This window comes from Passer domesticus, chromosome 6 (genome assembly GCF_036417665.1).
Source record: "Passer domesticus isolate bPasDom1 chromosome 6, bPasDom1.hap1, whole genome shotgun sequence".
Classification (NCBI taxonomy): domain Eukaryota; kingdom Metazoa; phylum Chordata; class Aves; order Passeriformes; family Passeridae; genus Passer; species Passer domesticus.
Genome location: NC_087479.1, coordinates 19,379,063 through 19,392,490, shown reverse-complemented (window position 1 = coordinate 19,392,490; position 13,428 = coordinate 19,379,063). Strand labels below are relative to the sequence as shown.

Sequence of the window (13,428 nt, the reverse complement as noted above, 5' to 3'; positions counted from 1 at the left end):
ATGGTGAAAGCACGTATTTGGTTATGTAATGTTGATTTGGGTGACACTGGAGAACTAGTAGTTTATCTTCACCCAGAGCTGATAAGCAGCTTAAGGTGTGTTAGCAGTTTGAGGCAGAAGAATCACAAGGCTTTGGTGAGGTTTTACACGTATGGACTAATATGCATTGGAAAGGTAGAGAAAGCATTGCACAGCAGTTAAGCAGGAAACTGAACTAAACTGAAGTGAAGCCACATCATCATTGTAAACTGTTGAATCATTCACTTTTTCTTTCTAAATTTCCAAAAATCATTGGAATTATTTTAGTGAAGAAAAAGAAAATGTGAAATTTGAATAGAAGAAATTTTGGATTTATCTTTGCATACAGTCTCTTCTTCAGATGTGTCCTCTCAGGAATTAATTAACTTATAGGCAATCAACAACTTACACTGAATACTCAGACCCACTTTGCTCACAGAAACAGATTATGCCAAAATGAATGTGAAACTTATTTAACATAAGAAAACAAAGGCTATGGCAAGGAACGCTATTGAAGTAGAAATTGGTCCTTTCATTGAAACAGGACAAACTACATTCCAGCTGAAAGAAGTGTGGCACTTCTCAAAAAATAATTTGCTGTTTTAAGCATAAAAATAAGGTATGTCCTGACCACTGGGTGCCACTATATTTGCATTTGATACTTTGTGGAAATATTTCTAGCAAATTACACTCCTTTGGAATACTGCAGACAGTTTGAGTTGGAAAAATAATTCATGAAAATAAACACAATCTGGTCATTGTCTCTGATTTTTCCTTTGCTGTTCACAGAAACTGGGAGATATTAAGTATTTTCAGAGGCTTGAAACAATACAGCAATCAGCTCTTCACCATTTATTGATTAGCGTTAATATTTTGTCACAGAAATGAAAATAATTCCTTTCACCCATCAGTCCGTGTAATTCAGCATTTCTTTGTTATCATACTAACTTGATGTGAACCTATGAAATAGTGTTTCATATTCATTATTTTTTGCCATGCACTATGTGCTGCAACAGTCAATGAAGATAAGTACTTGTATTCATTGCTTGGAACTTTTAAATCCAGTGTGAAACAATCCAGTCAAAGATAGCAAAAGCTGTTAAAATCATAATTAGTCTGATGGGATGAAAAAAATGTTGGGGATTTTTAAAAGTATAGGTAAAATCAATATTTGCCTCCTGACATGTCTTTAAGAGGGAGGAAAGAAAGTTTCTAATCTTTCCAAACAGTATTCAACTTTTTGCCTGTATATAAAAATTTAGGCAAGTCTCTACAGCTTAATGCACAGATCCATGGATTTTAAGGTCAAAAAGAACTACCATGATTATCTTATCTGACCCACAAAATAACTTAAGCTATTAAATTTCACCTTTCATTCCTGCAATGGGGTAATTATTCTTTCCTGCTATGTAAGCGAATGTTATTGAACCAAATGTGAATTGCTTGCTTTGTCCTTGGAAAGACTCTCCACAAGAGGTTCTACTATCCTGCTATAAACCAATTCAATTTACTAAATTCATCTGAGTTTCTTGCTTCCTCACAGTGAGATTGCTTCAGTCCTTTAGGTTTCTGCCACAGAGTATGAGCAAAAGGATTGCCTCTATCCCCGAGGAGAAAGAAAGCCCATGCAAAGCTGGAACTTATCTGATTCCATCTCTCCTATTTCCTTCAGACTATCAGCTCAGCATAGCAGAACTCTGAATCAGACCTGCAATGTTAGAATTTGTCTGCATCCATGTCTTGCCACAGTTCAATGATATTGGTTTATAAAAAGTACATTTTCTATTACCAGATGGCTACTTCTAGAATTTTAAGACCTGTGTAGTTTCATACATACATTATATGTGTTTTCAGTCAAACATATGGGTAGCTAGGTATACATTGCCCAAATGTTTTGTTATTGTTTTTAAATAGCTTAAAAGCTCTAAAATTTAAATATATAGAAGAGGGGACAGGCAGCCCTTGTTATTATGTTTTATTCTTCTGTTTTAAGATGATTAGTAAGGCAATTTTCCATGAGCTTGACATTTTCTTTAAAAAGACCATGAACCTTTGGCTGCTGGACCACAGTGTTTATGAAGGTTGTTAATCTGACGTAGTGGACTTGGTAATTATTAAGGTTTTAATTTTTTCCTAAAGATTTTAAATATGGCATTTCTGGGATTACATTTGAATGTAAAAATGTAATTTATAGTGCTTTCTCTTAGTAAGTTGCTTGTGCTTGTATATAATTTCAAACATATGAAAGGTAATAATGAAGTCCATGTTTATGCACTTTAAGCACTTTAAATTACATCTAGCTATCCATTTTATCAGCAATTCATGTAAAGATTTAAAGACATAAAGACGTAAAAGTGAAAAATAACAGAAGACTGAATAACCAGCTGCAAAACAAAAAGATTACTAATTCTTTTGGTAATTATGAATATCAGTAGTCAAACAATCATTCTTCTTCATCTGGGACATAAACTCTTTCACCCTGAATGACTAGAAAAATTCAGGTATACCAATACCAAATAATTTACAATTGAAACTATTGGCTGAGGAAAATTAAACTCTCAGATTTTTGTAATTTCTCCATCAAAATTTATCACAGCTGAAGAAACAGTAAAGTAATGATCTTGTCACCAGTATATCAGCTTTGCCCTTTTAGGAGAAGGATGAATTAAATCATGTTAGTAAATACCTTGATTATAGTGAAAACTCAGGGCAGTAAAATCAATTCTAAAGTCAGAGATATTTCTCTCGTGAAACAGTATCACCATTTTTTTTGCATTATGTGATTAATATTGTTTAATGTTACTAAAACATTATGGAAAAAAATTTATTTTAAAAAATAATAATGCAGATGGATAATTTGACCACACTTTTTTATTTATAAATAAAATTCATTTACAAAGTTTCGTAATATATTGTTTGTAGTTAGTTATGGAAATTATTTTATATTGCAGTACGAATGTTGGATTGTGAAATACAAAAATAAAAAATAAAAGGTTCTTTAATAATCTGGAATAAATAAAGTTAAGCCTAGTCCTTCAAAAGTACTGAGAGTGAGGATGAATTTTGCTGTTCAAAAAATGTTCAGTACAGTGTTTTGGGTTTTATTTTTCATTTTCTCACTTTTCTTGTATTTTTCAGGAACAGTGATCAAAAATGCCTAAAACAGAACAATATCTCTTGTTGCATTTCTTGCTGATAAAGACTGAGTGATGTTAAGGAACATTCTTTAATTTGAAGGTACAGGCTGAAGTCTAAAGAAAGTAAGTCTTTTGAGTAAGTTATTGGTGAGTCAAAACCCTTATCTATAGTTTCTACTGATGGATGTACATCTAGTTGTAAAACCCTGTGAGCTGGAGAACAAATTGCTGTAACATTCCTTGTTCAAATAGTCATAATGGACATTACTAATCTTTTAATCTGCCTTTTCAAGGGCTTCTGACAAGTTCACAAGAGGCTGAAACACAGAGAGTTGTCTGTAGTTTGGGCCATTACTGCAAATTTTTGCTGAATCTTTATGAAGCAAAGCCCCTAAAAATACTGGAAAATGGAAAGAAAATTTTTCCTCCATTTGGGAGCAAACCATGAGGTTGGTTAAGCATGCATCTATTTTTAGAGTTGAGTGTTCTCTGGAAACACTGGTAGGAAATTTTAGTAACTATTTAGGTTAATAAAATAAATAAAATAAATAAAAGTACAGAAACATTACAAAACTTGACATCTTAATATTCTGAAATTTTTACTCTGTTCTTGTGGTTAGGGAAAGCTATATGGGCTGTAGAATTTGACTGGATGCATGCTATAGGGAGTTAGTTTTTGCTATCTTATCTGGCCATATCATTTATTGTAAAGAGAAGACAACTTTCCATTGTAATTTCATTAATTCCAAAGTTGATTTCTATTAATTTGTTCCTTAACATAAACTTCTGTTTTAGCTATATGAAAGGAGTTAGATTTCTTTGTGCATCATTTCTTTCCCCACAAATTAGCATAGTAAAACTTTTCCTTATTTTACTTAACTGTTCCTCTCAAACTAGAAAATATTTTTACAGAGGAGTTTATCCACTTTAGAAAAAGAGACATATTTTTCACTTTAAGCCTCTATTTTCAACAAGAACAGTAATAATCATCATCATCATCCAAGATCTATTATCTTGATCAGGAGTCAAACAAGAAAAAATTTTTAATTAGTTTGACTGTCTCCATAAGGATTTCTCCCTGAAATTGTTTGTCTAAAAAAGGTAAAAATGTTTTAATTTTTTTTCCAATACTTTTCCTCAGGGATTTTTCACCCTTATGAAAAGCAATCTTTTGAGAATCTCCTGCCACTATTTCCTCATGTTTTAGTAAAAAAACCCTGTGACTCTATGACTACAGAGGGAGGAGATTATTCAGATTTTAGGATATGATTACTTGAACAAAAAATCATTCAGCCTGAAGCTTTCCTCTGCAATTCTTCCTTACTGTAAACCCCTTTATATGAGCTACTTTTTTTTTTTTTTTTTTTTTTTAATGATTTAGTACTTTGTACCAGGTCGCTGTGCTTGGGGGGAGGAGGCATCTTGCAGGGGAGGGTGGGCATTTACGGGACTTGCACTGTGGGTCCCCTATTCTGCGAAGAGGTGAAGAAGTGTCTGGCTCCAGGAAAGGTGTGAGGGTGTGAATGAAGTGCCTCCCGGACAGCAGCAAAGTGTCCCAGTCCTCGGGCATGGAGAGGATGCCACAGAGCCTCCTTCTGCAGGGGAGGGGGTGGTGGGTCTGGTTAGAGGCAGGGGGCTCCTTGGAGTGCCTGGAGCCTCCAGAGCCAAGGAAACCATGGCAGATTTTCATTTTATATTTATAATGCTTGCTTGTGTGTTTAATATTCACCTCTGATGCTTGCTCATACAAGCTCTCGCACAAACTGCTGCAGGTAATGGAATGGGGTGATAAATACAAGAGCCAAGTTTTTTCACTTCCACATAGCACACAATGTTGTGCTGTGTTTTGCTTGGTGTACTACATTTTTCTTACTTGTAAGCTGTTTTTCCAGGCTGCTGACTGTTCATGCCTGCATCAATCTCAAGTAATTCCTGAAGTGAGGTTCTGCAGGTGACTGTACATTTACGAAGGCTGAAATATATTTAAACTTCAGTACAGCATTTCTTTTCCTTTCAGAGTCAGTAAAGTCCTCTAGGAGAAAAAGAAAAAAATAAAATACATCACAATTTTTGTGTTGTACTTTATTTCTTTTCTATATATGCTCTGGCTGTTCATAGTTCTGTTGTGTCAGTGAGGCTATGGAATAACAGCAGTGATATACTTCTAAGGAAGTATTTTACTTCTTTTTATCATTACTATTATTGTTTTCTTTCTTTCTTTCCTCCTTCCTAGTTGTGCTAAAGTGAGCCATGCCTCAGCTTCTCTTTCAGATGCTGTTTCTGCTGCCACAATGTGAGTGTACTCCTGGTTGATGACAGTTTGCAGGGACTTCCTGCTGCTTAGCCAGTGGATGAGACTTGTTAACACAGCTGTTTCTCAGAAAAACTCTGAGGATGAGTTGCAACCCATGAAATATACACTGAACAGTCATATAATGTAAGAGGATTGTGGTTTTTGACAGATATGATGCTGTGCCATTGAGGTAATGGGAAATTTTGTTACTGAATGAGGAGAGAATGACATTCTTTTTTATGTGAAACAGAGAAGGCATAATATAACTATTCACAAAATTTCACATTTATCATCTTTAGTATATTTGTATCACTCTAAAGCAGTGTTCTCATTACTATATTCACTTTAATTCTTAAATAACATTTTTCTTAGGAAAAGTACTATTTTAAAAGCACTTATTTGGGTCTAATTCATAATATACAGAAATAACATTCTAAAGAAGTCTGAGTATACATATTAAATTACAAGTAAGGATAACTCGTGTAGTATTTATTAAAATAGACTGCAATCTATAGCTGTATTAGCATTGTTTATGCATCAAACAAAATTTATCCTGCTACCAGTATATGGATTAGCAAAGATCCACTGAAGGCTGGTAATTTGACTATATTACATAATGTAGGTATCTACTTCTATGAATATCTGCGTTTGTATGTTTACAATATAGCTCTTTTCATTAAAAAGCCACAAACTAAACCCCACCTTTTCAAAAAAACAGATTTCAAAAACTAGATATCTAAATGAGGTATTGTGAGAAAAAAAGAGGTGAAAATTTTTCATTTCATTTATTGTTTCAAGTGAATTGAATTGACTTGTTATTGTGGTATGTCTTTTAGCCTGAGGCTCTTTCCTTTTCTCTCAAGCAGACCAACAGTATAAACATTAAAGGACCATTTGTGTAGCTAAAATTTAAGTCACAGAGGGTCATGCAGAAATTAAATTAGTGCCACTGTTAACAAATCCTTTCAACAGAAACTTTACTCCAGTGCAGTTAAAGACATTAATTAGGGAACTAGGTATAGACAACTGTTTCCAAGGGAGAGATGCCTCTAATCATGTGCTTCTCTCTCTCTGCATCATATAGTGCAAGAATTTCAGATATCATTGCCTGCTTATTAGTTTGGAAGCTGATGATGAGACCTTAAGACTATTTTTAGTTGTGTTCTGTTGTGAGGTTGTAAGAAATACAGAGAGAAGAATGTACTTAGTACTTAGTGTACTTGTATATTAACTGGAAGGAAAAAGAAAAAAACAAGCTTATCTGCAGCTGTGAACCATTCACATTTCTTAATACTTTGGGTAAAATCTTTTATGCCTTTCTGTCAGAAAGGATTGAAGATTTGTCCTGGGTGATTTGCAGGGGAATGACGTAGTTTTCCTAAAGTATAACATGATAGAGCATGTGTGTTAGCAAGCAGTGGAATTAATGGGACGCAATTAAAGAAACTAGCTTTTCACAGAGAAGTGGATACTCTTCTTTGCCCTTAAGATAAAGGTCATTGTGAATATGGAGAGAAATTACCTTGGCAAAACAGGAAGACATTCTTGCAGAAAGTAGCATTTTATTATCACTTTGGTTTGCAATATCAGTAATCTGATTATGTATCCTTTAGCATGCAATACACTGAAAGGTAAAGGAGAGGTGATCTGTTCTATGGACAGATCTAACTCAGTTTGGGAGTCAGGCATGTGTTGCCCCCACCACTTGCTTCTGTGTTGAGTGCTGCCAAATTCATATGAGGTTTCCTGTCTATAGGTCAATGAAATTAAGATGGCTGGGTTTGTGCATAGACACAGGGAGATTTGTTTGTTTACTATTGCATATTTGGTTTCCAAAGAACAAGTAAAAACCAGAAGTCAAAGAGAGAAAATAAATAATCAAATTTATTGATTCAAATTCAGTATCGTCATTTCCACTACCTCTCTATTACATGCAGAGCTGGGACATCCTGGTTCCCAGTTGGAAGAGATGAACATCACTGGAAGGAGCTCATAGGGCAGTGTGTTCATGTATTTCCTGAAGTTGACTCTTCAGGGCAAAAAGCAGGAAAGGATTTGAAGCACACTTAGGTTACTCTTTTATTTCAGCTGTGTTACTGAAGATGGAATTCATATTTATTTTAATGAAGATATTTGTGGCTAGTGACTTAATAGTCAGTAGAGAGAAAGAAACCTCTTCAGCTGGCATGGATCACTGATTTTATGGTACAGTTTGATGAAAAAATGTGAATAGCCATGATTTCAGTAGAAGAAAAAACAAGCTTTGAAATGAAGTGAAAGGGGTGGGTGTGTATGTGCGAGAGACACAGGTTAACAGAGCCTCCTTTCACTCAGAAATTTCCACAGAAATAAAGTCAGAAAAAGAACAATGATAACAAAAATTTTTATAATTATATTTTTTATTAAATGAGCAAAATGAAAGGTTAAGAGTAATGCCAGCTATCAGAGAAAGGGATTAGATTCAGTCTCTAGAATATTTTGAATGTCACCTAATTCTGTTGAAGAAGGAAAAAAATGTCTTCCATCTGTTCATTGTTTAATTTACTGCCTCTTTCAAACATCAAGTATATTGGTTTCTTTTTGCAATATTTATGTAAAATATATACACTCCTGGCTGCAAAGCTGTAAAAATCTGAAAACACAACATGAAACATTCCTCAATCTACTGTATCAGCTTGACTCAATATAGATGCACACATACAGCTGGCACTCTTTTGAAGCCAGATTAGTTCTTTGGCACTAGAGGCACGAGTAAGCGTTGTTGAAAATGAGTAAGGGCTTCTCCAGTGTATCCAGAATGACTAAAAGATATGCATTCAGTAAAGTTCAAGGAAGATAACCTTTGTCAAGTGTTAAATGCTGGAGAGAATGTGTTTCATTCATATGACAGGGAGTAAGACACCACTCTGTCATTGTGTAGAAATGAGAAAACTAATAATTTATGTTAATTTGTTTACAATGGCTGTGCATGAACTCAGCTGAGAGAAAAACAAGACCATGGCAACAAAGCTGTTGTAACAGTACTCAGAAAACAGATATTAAGGAAATGCAGTAGATGAAGTTTAATACTGAGTTATGGTTCAGGGTTCTGGAACTTTCTTTTTGCCTCTGTCATTTTCTTGAAAATTTTCAGTGGCAAACTAAAAACAAAATAGTTTTTCTGTAAAAGCATTTTATCAGAAATTCACAGCATGTAGTAAAAAGTCATTTTAAGAATGTTATTGTTTGAAAAGAAGGTAGAATCACAACAAAAAGACTAAATAAGTGAAAACCAGTATGTGAGTATCATACTTATTTCCTCCCCCAAAAATGGAGTATGAATCAAGTTAGATGCAAAAAGAATTTATGCTAAATTGAGTGCTTTATTTTAAATCTTCTCTGAATTTAATTTGAGAGTTCTTGATAAATCAAACAACCACTACTTGAATCAGATGGTGATGGGTTAAATATCATCTGCAAACCCCAGAGTTAGACCACATATGCCAGCCCAGGGGTCCTACCTGGACCTTAACCAAAGCCTAAACCAATGGCATACACATTTCAATGATTTTGTTCTTAACCAGCTCATTTTGGTCTAGTCTTCAAAACTCCATACAGTTATCTCAAAAATTATTCTGAAAAGAATCCTAATGCTGCCAAATTCACTGAAACTATCCCTGTATTTTCTTCCAGACAAGGAAACTCTTCAGAGCAGAAGCATTATCTAAAACTCAATCATTTTTTACTGCTCTTTCCGGACTCATATTTGAATCTCATTTTCAATCCAGCTTCACATTTCCTCTTACATAATATTTCCTTCCTATCCTATGTTTGTACTTTACCAAGTAGTTACTGTGAATATAAAACCTAAGTACAGGCAGCTTTGCAGGACCTTGCTTAAGCATTAAATCACCAGCTATCCTCACCAATGATTCCAACCCTAAATATACCAATTTCTTCTGTCCCAGATAAAACTTAGTGAAGTAAAAACTGTGAACCAAGCCAATGGTAGAACAAAACCCTGATCCAGAAGTAGAATTATGCTTCCATTAGAAATAGGGCAGGGTTATACCTTGAATTTGGTTTCATAAACCAATGGTCTTGAGAGTGTTAAAAAAGGAAAAAAATATAGTGTTGTTTCCTGCTTACTTAGCTTGTTATTTCCTCAACTGGTTATGCTATATTTTTATAGCTGATTTTTATTCTTTCTTTCTCAAAATTTACATATTTCCTTTCCCTACTGAATTACTGTTATTTTATGCTGTGGGAAGCTCAGAGTCCATAAAGATCACATTCTATGCCAATTTTGAGAGGGAGAAAGATCAAAAATTAATTCCTCCTGGTTATTTTATCATTAGTTCTATTCTGGTATAAGCATTTCACCCTCATTTTTATGCAGGTTTTTTCAGTCTTTACCTTTATCTTATCTAGGTATCAAAAACTGTGCCAAGAGTTTGGGAATTTACATAGTGCAAGACTACTTTGCATCAAATGTTATGCAGAATCATGAATTAATTCTGCTTCAAAACTAACCAGAAACATTTTCCTGATGAGAAAACTGTCCTGTAGTGCTGTTACATGCTCCATTCCCTGACACACAATATTAAAAATAAAAAGGGAGTAAAAACCCAGAAACCTCCCACACAACCCCCCCAAAAACCAAACCAAAACAAACAAACCAAAGCAACAACAACCATACCCCTCCCCTCAAACCCCCAAACAAAATTAAAAAACAAACAAACAAACCACCAAGCCCCAACAATAAAAAAATAAGCCTCCTGGCAATTTTTATCTTCATAGTTAAATGAGGAGACTTCCACACCAAACTGACAATTCTATGTTCCTTCTTCCAGTCAGGCAGTTCAAAGGCCAAGAAAGATCCCATGTGATATGAACTTCAATTATTAATGTGATGAGAAATGTAGGTAAGGTGAATAAGACATGGCTAGTAGATGGTCATAGAGCTAAGCAGTTATTTTACATTGTATATACATGTTTTATTGCAGGTGGGAAGTGGGACAAAAGCATGGTTTTGTCATTTTACAAATGTTCCCATAATTTTGATATTTGGGCATTTATTTGGAGTAATTAAATCAATTAATAAAAAGAGAAACTAAAGTTCTGCTTTATCTCATTGTACATTGTGTATTTCAACCAATGCCAGGACATGTTTCAAAAGTCTGTGTGAAAGTCAGACTTCTTGTATTCTAATGAAAATTCTTATCCAAACCACAAAATAATAAAATCTTACAGAATTTTTTGAGAAATGTGTGTTCAAAATGACTGGTCCTGACTGGGAGTGGGGAGGAAGGGGAAGAAAGACTTTGGATATGCACAGGAATTTAGAATAGTTTCACATACTCAATGTGAGCCAGAGCTGATAAACAAGAGATCCTACTAACAATGGCTCTTTCATTATACCGTGTTCATTGCTTTTCTACAATTTTTTTTTTACCCATGAAAATGTTTGAATACCACTGGATTCTCATACCAATATGGAGCTTTACAAACAAAGGTATTCATATTCTGGTCAGGATTAAAGGGAGGACAGAGGCAGGTGATTTTATTGTGTGGATCTGCCCAGAAGACCAAGACAATGAAGCCCCCTTCAGAGAGGCACAACCTTATGTTTTCAAGACCTGGCCCTCATGGGGAACTCCAACCACACCAACATCTTTTGAAGGGACCACAGGGCAGGCAATCCAGGAGATTCTTAGAATGCATTGATAACAACTTTATTCTCAAAGTTACTGAGGATCCAACGAGGAAAGGCTATGCTGGACCTTGTTCTCAACAACAAGGAGGGGCTAGTGGGGATGTGAAGACAAAAGGTAGCCTGGGCTGCTGTGACAATTAAGCAGTGAAGTTTGAGATCTGTAAGGCAACAAAGAGGATAAAAGCTCATTATCCTGAACTTCAGGAGAGCAGACTTCAATGATCTCTTTGATAGACTGCCATGGGATGGAGCCCTGGAGAGAAGAATGGCCCATAAGAGTGAGGTGATAGTAAAGGATTCTCTCCAGACTCAACAGCAATGCATCCCTACAAAGAGCAAAAAAGCTCTTGAGCAAAGTTAAACACAAACAGGTAGCATAAAGACAGTGTGAAAGGTATCCTGGAAGGAACACACAGAAATTGTCTGAGCAGCCAGGGAGCAGGTTAGGATAGCTAAAACAGTGGCAGAAGTAAATCTGGCCAAGGACATAAAGAGTAACATAATATGATTTATCTTTATGTGAATAATTATTTTTATGTAAATCAGTGAGAAGAGAAAGAATAAGAAAAAGGTGGGTCCTGGATAGAGGAGTCATGATTAGTCAGGAGAGGGAGAAAGCTCAGATACTCAACAGCTTTTTGCCTCAAACCATTCTATGATTCTACAAAAGATAATTTTATTCATGGCTAGGATACTGAAGAAATATAAAAATTGTCATATATTTTATATGCTCAGGAATACATGGGCGACAACTACTAACAGATTATTTAACTAAATTTCACATTTTTATATGTCAAGCTGACATATGTATGACATGCATAGGGGCTTTTACTAAGTGGCTTTCAATAAAATATGAATTATTTTTAAAAATTAATTTGATTAACTACATTAACAAAAAAATTCAATTCTAAAGCTTTCCTTCATCTTATGTTTGTGAAAGTTAGAAGATTTTGAAAATGGCTTAAAGAAAAGGTTACAGCTACAAAAATTTATACCCTTTGAGTCTGATCACTTTCTCAATTTTTTTGTGTGTGTACACTTGGTTTCTGTTGCTCTTAGAAATTTGAAAATCCCTGGTGACCTGGTATTCGACCAGTACTTACTGGAACAGTGATAATCTCTCTATTTTGTTTGGTGCACTAGCTTTTTTTTTTATTTTTTTTTTTTAATTTTTTTTTTTTTTATTTCTTTTAACTTTTTAATGAGTAGTAACCCTCCATGGTTTATATTTACTGTTGTTCTCCTTCATGGTCATGTACAGTCTCCTAAGTCCAGGAAGCAGTTTTCTGTGTGAATGAAGTGTTTCTTAAATGTCTGCTGAGAAGTTTTTTCTGTGCAGTATCTGGTACCTAAAGAAAAGGTATGAATCAAAGCTGATTGCTTTTCTACAATGGCACTGCCGTTCTTGTGGGGTTGTGTACTGAAGGGTAAAAGTTTGGATCTTAGATCTGTGAAGCATTATGTCGCAGTCCCCAGGCATTTACCCACTGAATATGTCTCAGAACTAGGGTCAAAGGTGTCTCAAAGAAGTTGTCTGATGAGCTGACCCTAGGGAAGAGGACAGATTCTGAAAAAGTCTGTCTAGTGCAAAATGTTCTTAAAGGAAACATTTGAGCTCAAAGAATAGTCCTTTGTTTCACTGGAAAGTTTCTAAGGGCTCTTAACAGATACTGGTTGGTATGGGACCAAGAACAAAAGAGCAGTGTTTCAGATGTGTGGTTTGTTTTGTTTATTTTTTTAGGCTGCAGGTTTTGATGGTTGTTTCTGTTTTTGGTTTGGTTTTTTTTTTGTTTGTTTTTTTTTTTTTTTAATCCACCAATAATTTATCCAGTGATTAAGAATATTGATAATGGTTTTAAGTAGCTGAAAGGAAGATCAGTGAGGTGAACTCTGTGACACTATTTGTGTAATGGAGAGATGTACCTAAGACTTAGCTCCCTGTGCTTTAAAAAAACTATTTAAAATTGGAAGCTCTGATGGAAGTGTTGCTGGAAAAGACTTCCTTACTCTATTTTTCTTCTTTGGGTTGAAACTTAGGAGCAAGTAATAGAGGAGTAAGCCAGTGCTCCCAGTGAGCCTGTGTAAGAGGTGGTGTTACTCTGCTGGTGAGAGAACGTGCGCACTACAGGTGCACCTGGATGTGGCCAGGTCAGGCTGAAGTGTGCTCAGCTGCCTGTGAAAGGTGAGCTGTAACACCAGCTCTGTCACCAAGAGTGCTAGTACAGCTCAAGACGCTTTCTGCAGGAGCAACAACAAAGTTTCTTTATAAGGATGCCCTGCATACT

The 13,428-nt window shown here is 35.1% G+C and overlaps 1 long non-coding RNA gene across 8 annotated transcripts in view; it reads left to right on the top strand.

Annotated features, from left to right (window-relative positions):
* Positions 1–13,428, top strand: part of LOC135302773 (uncharacterized) — a 58,958-nt gene that overhangs the window by 21,904 nt on the left and 23,626 nt on the right. For 2 of the 8 annotated variants that reach the window (XR_010364323.1, XR_010364328.1), the window contains exons 4-5: positions 3,157–3,278; positions 5,389–5,448. The exons of 1 other annotated variant lie outside the window; for it this stretch is intronic. This is a non-coding gene — a long non-coding RNA (uncharacterized LOC135302773). Of the gene's footprint in view, positions 1–3,156; positions 3,279–5,388; positions 5,593–13,428 lie in introns of all 8 variants that reach the window. 5 more of the 8 variants (XR_010364330.1, XR_010364327.1, XR_010364326.1 and 2 more) reach the window with 4 other exon arrangements.